The following is a 6,903-nucleotide window of genomic DNA, read 5'->3' as shown; positions in this document are numbered from 1 at the left end:
TGCTGAGCTAGTGATGTGTCTGTTTTAGCGATGGACTGCCGTGGTGCTGGTCTGAGCTGTCTGTTGGCGCTGTAAAGCCCACCGTGTGTGGGCTGTGTGACAGATTGGGTGTTTTGCAATGAATGAGTGAGTGGAAGAAGTAGCAATCAAGCCTTGAACCTTTCAGCTCAGCAGTGTAGATGATTAGTTTGCCTGTGTGGCGTTGCTTAGTCTGAAAATGGTCACTGTACCATGAATATTATGATTATGTACTAACCCTTCCTTTTTGTAGGTTTGCAGAAGGTAAGAATCATGTTCATTCTTTTTGGATTGCTGCCTTGTCAGCCTCAATATCCCATCTCTCTACTGGTTATTTATCTATATCTCTTTATATATATCTCTCGCTATTTAAAAAAAAAAAAACACACATACACACAAAAAAATACATACAAAATAGAAAATGAGTGGTGGAAAAATGGGTTCAAGCTTCAAAGCACAATTTTGGTAAACTAATGACAAAATAAAAGCTCAACCATATGAAATGGTTTTCCTCCCAATTCAGTCTGTTAATATAATCAGCTTAGTTATTGGCATTGACATTCAAAACAAAGCTTCGCTGATGTCCGTTCCTCGTCGCCGATTTCTGCAACCAACAAGACTTCCACGACAAGACTCTATGCGCCTGCACTTTCTGGTGGATCGCAGAATGTACATCATGGTTGAACAGTGAGTAACTTTTTTTTCTTTATGGGTGGGGTCGTGCTTGTCCTCTGCCATAACCACACTTCCATTTCAGCTCATCCTGCCAAGAAGAGCCATTTCTTCATCAATTTCATTTCATTTGCATTTCATTTACGTTTTTCCTGCTGGATCTTCAAGCGATGCGTTCCGTTTTCCGTCAGTCGGTGCGTTTATTCATCCAATGCCATTTTATTGGTCTATAATAAAATAAAAAAATAATTTTACAATATACTGTAAAATGCATTTAATATTTTACAGTGAATTGTAAAATTTATAATAACAAATGTTGCAGTACTTTGTAATAAGATTATTATCACATTTTACAATATGTTGTAACATTTATAGATTACTTTTAAAAATCTTGGCATATGCGAGGGCTGTAATGTATAGTGCGCAAAAACAATTTATTTTGTGCACTATACATGACATTTTTTCTCACTGTCAGCCTTGGTGCTGCATTCCTAAAATTTAGACATGGAGGAATTTATTATTTTTTTAAAATTTCCCAAAAGAAACTGGATTCTGGTTCCAGTTGGTATTTGTTTGATCTAGTTGTCTGGTTGACCAGGACAAATCAGGTGATGAGATTTATTGCCAGAGTAGGCTCAGTTACGTTGCTGGATAATTGTATAGTTGTGTTTTGAAGTTGTCTTCGTCACTGCAACAAGAAATGGATTTCTCTCTATTCTCTCTGATCTGGCTGCCATGCCGTCTGTCTCTATCATTAAGACCACATGCTATGGCTCCAACATGGTCACCTGTCCGTCCAATTGTAGCTTTCGGTCCCACAAAATATTTGACCCAAGTTTTATTCATTTACCAAAGTAGTTGCACAATTAAAATTTGAGTTAACTAAAATAAAAGGAAAGAGTTTAGAACCTTGGTGTTACCAAGTCCTATCCTGTTCTCTGACAGGCACACGCATACATGCACTCATCACACACCTTAATTTAAGTCCAGTCATTATCTGTGGCTGATGTATTTCAGCACATCCAAGAGAACCACGTTAGTTGCGTCAAACAATTTCTACAAATGCATTTTTTTCTTCTGTCAAGGCCGCTGTGCCTTGGCTTGACTCTGCTGGCTGCCATGCCCCTCCCAGCTTTCTAATCGGTCTGAACAGCCTCGTTTTGGCCATGCCACAAGGCTTCAGCTTTTCCACATCTGTCTCTTGTTTACTGTGTCTTAACTGTACTTTCTCTCTGCTGCTCTATTGTTTCCTTCTCTGTACCTTTTCTGTTCTTGAATGTACTTTTGTCTTGGTCACAGTCTTAAAAGGCTTAAGCTGTGAGTGTGTGTGCACGTTTGTTGGAGTGACTGAATTTCACAATTGACTGACATCAAATTTAACGTTAATTGACGAGTTGGAAAAATCTGTTGCCATAGTTGGACTGACTAATGATACTTCTACTATTGACTGCTACTACAACTGACTATTATGATAGTAAGAGATCAAAGAAACATAGTCCTTAACCAATTTAGCAAATGTAATATGATTTGGCAGAAGCTTGACATTTAAGGATCATAGGATTGTCCTTCTGCAAAAACATAACAGTAAATATTAAAATTAAAGGTAATGCAGGAAATGTAAAAAATAAATTAAAAATCCATCCCCTTGGGGCTTTTGATTGTTGGGTAATTTTGCTTTACAGTAGCTATTCAGCCCACGGATAATGCATTATGAAGTGTAAAATATGTTGACATCTGAGATTCTGCATAATTCAGTGACGTGGTGGAGGTGCATGTGCAGGCTTGACAAAGTGAATTGTCCCTTTGCCTGCAATTTTTATTCATACATAATTTTTAGTAGGATTTTTTTATTGCATTTGATGCACTCCACCATGAATTCTATTAATGATTAAGGCCGTTGTCGAACTCTGCCAAGTTTATTTCCGTCTGGAGACTCAAGAATTGTCTGTTTGCGCGTCATGTTGGGAGGCCTCCCAGCAGGGGGATTTAGCTCACCCCTGCAAAAACAGTGCGTCACTCGAATAGGGTCGTGTCAAATACTCACTGCAATGACAATTTGGACGGTTTCACAGCACGGTACTGTCATCACTTGGTGGGCGGGGTACACGATAGAAGCGCGTTTGGGTTTCCTGGAGGAAGCAAACTTGGCAGACGGACAATTTTTATTTATTTTGAAAGACCCCCAGATTTGATAACTCTTTTTTTCCATCTATTGGTGGTCAGGTAATTGATCAAGAGTATCAGGTTTAATCCAAATGTTGCCTGCTTGACTCAATTCAATTTGAAACATTACTGTGGGCTGAATTTCAAAGGTCTTGATAGTCAAAGACATAGTTTTAGTTTTGAATAGGCAAAATTACTTGGATCATTATGGAAGTATGATTTGATAAAATGTTATACTCATCCCATGTTTGTAGTGTAGATAAAACAATTTGTCGTATTTCTGGCCAGAAAGTGCTCATATGGGCTTATTGTACCAGAGTGTTTTCTCCAGTATTTGCCCCCCCAAAGTTAACTGACTTTTGTGCAGAAGTCAAATTTAATTACCAATTGATATTTACAGTATACTTAATCAAATGTAAAATAAAAATAGGAAATTCAGCTTTTATTGAAACAGTGTAGCTTTAGGGATGGCAGAGGGAGGGGCGCGATGACATCCAGGCTGGATTCAACCCGAGGCTGCTATGGTAAGAAAGCCTGCATCGTATACACATGTGAGCTACTGGTGCACTGGCATGATTAATTCCAAGAATAATTGAAATGTCTGATTGTTCTCTTTGCTGAATTGGTGCAGAGCACACAGCCTGATGGTGATGGAGGCCACGGAAGGTTATGGAAGGTTCAGTTTCCTCTGCCACCAGGAAAACCCACCCACAGAGGGCGGACCCACCCACAGAGGGCGGACCCACCCACCCACAGAGGGCGGACCCACCCACAGAGGGCGGCATCATAGCCAAGCGGTACTACTCCTGTCTCGATGATACCCCTTTGCCACGGGATGTCTTCAGGTATGTAGTTTCAGACGTTTAACACCTCTGCTTATTCCTCACTTGCTCTATACTTAGTGTTTTTTCCTTTATTTATTTTTTTAAGATTTCAGCCCTTTGGAAGCTGTGCGACCTGAACTTGTCAAGCCCTGCACACTATTTTACATGCAGACCTCTCTTCTGAATGACTGCTGCATAACAAACCACACGGCTCGATAAACTGTTCTATGGACTTGAACACAAACCCAAGACTCATTCTGCAGACACCACTCTTATCACCCAACATTATGCTCACCCAACATCATGCTCTACCAAAACATAGCACCACAACTGGACTGACAAAAAGCATACAGCTTGAAATATTTGATCCTAATTTGCTTAAATGTTTGAACAAGCTAGTTGAGGGGATATAATACAATCCCTCTGTTTGGACAAAATCCAACAGTTTAAATATTACAATTAAAGGTAATGCAGGAAATGTGACACAAATATAAAATAAATGAAAAGTCTATCCCCTTGGGGCTTTTGATTGTTGGGCAATTTTGCCTTCCAGTAGTAATTCAGCCCATGGATAATGCATTATGAAGTGTAATATATTGACATCTGAGATTTTGCATAGTTCAGTGACATGGTGGAGGTGCATGTGCAGGCCCTTAGCTTGTAATTTTTATTCATAAATTATTTTAATAGGAATTTTTGTTGCATTTGATGCACTCCACCAGCAATTCTATTAATGATTAAGGCCGTTTTGTCGAACTCTGCCAAGTTTATTTCTGTCTGGAGACTCAAGAATTGTCTGTTTGCGCGTCATGTTGGGAGGCCTCCCAGCAGGGGGATTTATCTCACCCCTGCAAAAACAGTGCGTCACTCGAATAGGGTCGTGTCAAATACTCACTGCAATAACAATTTGGACAGTTTCACAGCACGGTACTGTCGTCGCTTGGTGGGCGGGGTACACGATAGAAGCGCGTTTGGGTTTCCTGGAGGAAGCAAACTTGGCAGACGGACAATTTTTATTTATTTTGAAAGACCCCCAGATTTGATAACTTTTTTTTTCCATATTTTGGTGGTCAGGTAATTGATGATAATCAGTATCAGGTTGAATCCATATTTTACTATCTTTAGCTGCCTGCTTTTGGCTCAATTTAATTTGAAACATTACTGTGGGCTGAATTTCAAAGGTCTTGATAGTCAAAGACTTAGTTTTGAATAAACTGAAACTCAAGTCTTTATGGAAGTTTGATTTGAATAAATGTTAAAATTATTTTGGAGTGCAGTTTTCTGGAGTGCAGAAAATAGTGTTGTATTTCTGTCCAGAAAGTGCTCATATGGGCATATTGTACCTGAGTGTTTTCTCCAGTATTTGTCAGGGAAGGCTCCCACCCCATACTAAAAGCCTATTTGTACCATTTGCAAGTTAATTGGCGGCTGAGGGAATTCAGCTTTAATTTAATTTTTTAGACCCCCATATTTGGTAAGGTAATACCATTGGTAGCTCAGTCCCCATCATGGAGACAATTGATGCGACTGTATGAATGTAAAGCATTTGGGGAAATTAGGATTGAGCTTTTCAAGTTGTTTACTTTGTTGTTGGTCCACTGACACATTCCACATATATGCAACATAATTACAGCACTCTAGCAGGCCATGACAACAGTACACAGTAGTGACACAGTACAACACTATACCACAACAGGACATCATATTACCCCCCAACACTCTATCCCCTCAGTTTTCTTCTCACTCCACAACCGCCCAAGGCAGAAGGATGCATATTAATATTTGCTAAATGCTAAATATTTCGTCCTATTAAAGGGAGGGTTTTTAGGGGGGTTTTTCCCTCTCGCCACTATTACCATGTGCAGTCTATTTCTGTGAACTGTTCTGTCTCTGTATTATTGCCAGTGCCTTGATGACTTATTGTGATGTGCCCCATTACAATTTAAGTAAAATGCATACTGTTAAGATTGATGTTTTGGAAATGTATAGAATCTGTTAGGCAAATGTGTTAATGCAGACATTGTTTTTATACATTTTTTGTTGAAAGTAGACTGTACAAATAAACTTGATTTTGATTTTAGATAAAATTTGAATTATGGAGTTATTTTTCATGTGTATTGGCAACTGATGCCTGTTTTTAAAGTTTAAAAACAAAGGAGCACACTTTTTTTTTTTTTTTGAGTACTCCAGGAGCTTGAACTGCATTCACTCCTAACCAACAGAAGAGGGCAGTAGTGACACACATGATTGTGTTCATTACCCCCAAACGGAAAGAGTTTGACTTAAGATATGAGTGTAACAAAATGTGTTTAACACTGATGAGGTCAAGCAAATTCTGTTCAGTTATGAATTATTTTGATGTTGGAAAACATTAAGTGTATTTGGTGATACCGTTCAGTTAGAAAATGTAGACCTTTTTAATAGACAAACTTTCACCATCAATGGTAATGCCACGTTTTTAAAATACAAAATTCTTTAATTTCTAATATTATGTTAACCATTGCCAGCTCAATGTGAAAATTAATTGAAGTAAATGCAGGAGGACGTCCATTATTGACATCAAATGTTGTGTAGCGCAAACCTTTGAATATGTAGTGGAATAGAAGTAGAGTCCGGGCATAAGTTGAGAGTTGCACAGCAGTTCAAACTTGTATTTGGGTGGAGTGTTAAATAGTACTGTTATTCTTCCACAATATTGGCTCAGACCCAGGTAGCTTTAATATCAGATCCTTGGAGAAAACACTGCAACAGCAGTTAAGATGGCTTTCAGCTGCTGATAGCAGACCTCTTCATTATGAATGAATAATTTAATCTATTTATCCATCCCTTCCTTGCAGACAATGTATTATATAAATATCTTTTCATTCCTGTACTGTTTTTTCACAGGGTTTGTGGCATGTATAAATAAGGATTGTTTTCTTTTCTAAACTAATAGCTAGACTGGGTGACTTGGCAAACAATATGCATATTGTCATCTTACATTTAAACCTTATTTGTTTTGAATAATTGAGTTTGAGTGCTGAAATGTCACTCAAACGACTGCCCCAGTAAACTTTCTTGCAAAATACAACTTCAGGGCCAGATTCAAGTGTAAGCAATTGGCTTCACATACAACTGAAATAAGGCCAAGTTTGTTTGAATACCTATAGAAATATAACTTTAAAAAAGCTGGGAAAAGTTAAAGATGACCAGTTTTCTGTTTTATTGAAAAATATAACGGTTATTT

This window comes from Microchirus variegatus, assembly GCF_963457635.1.
Source record: "Microchirus variegatus genome assembly, chromosome: 17".
NCBI classification, from domain to species: domain Eukaryota; kingdom Metazoa; phylum Chordata; class Actinopteri; order Pleuronectiformes; family Soleidae; genus Microchirus; species Microchirus variegatus.
This window is presented reverse-complemented; position numbering follows the sequence as displayed.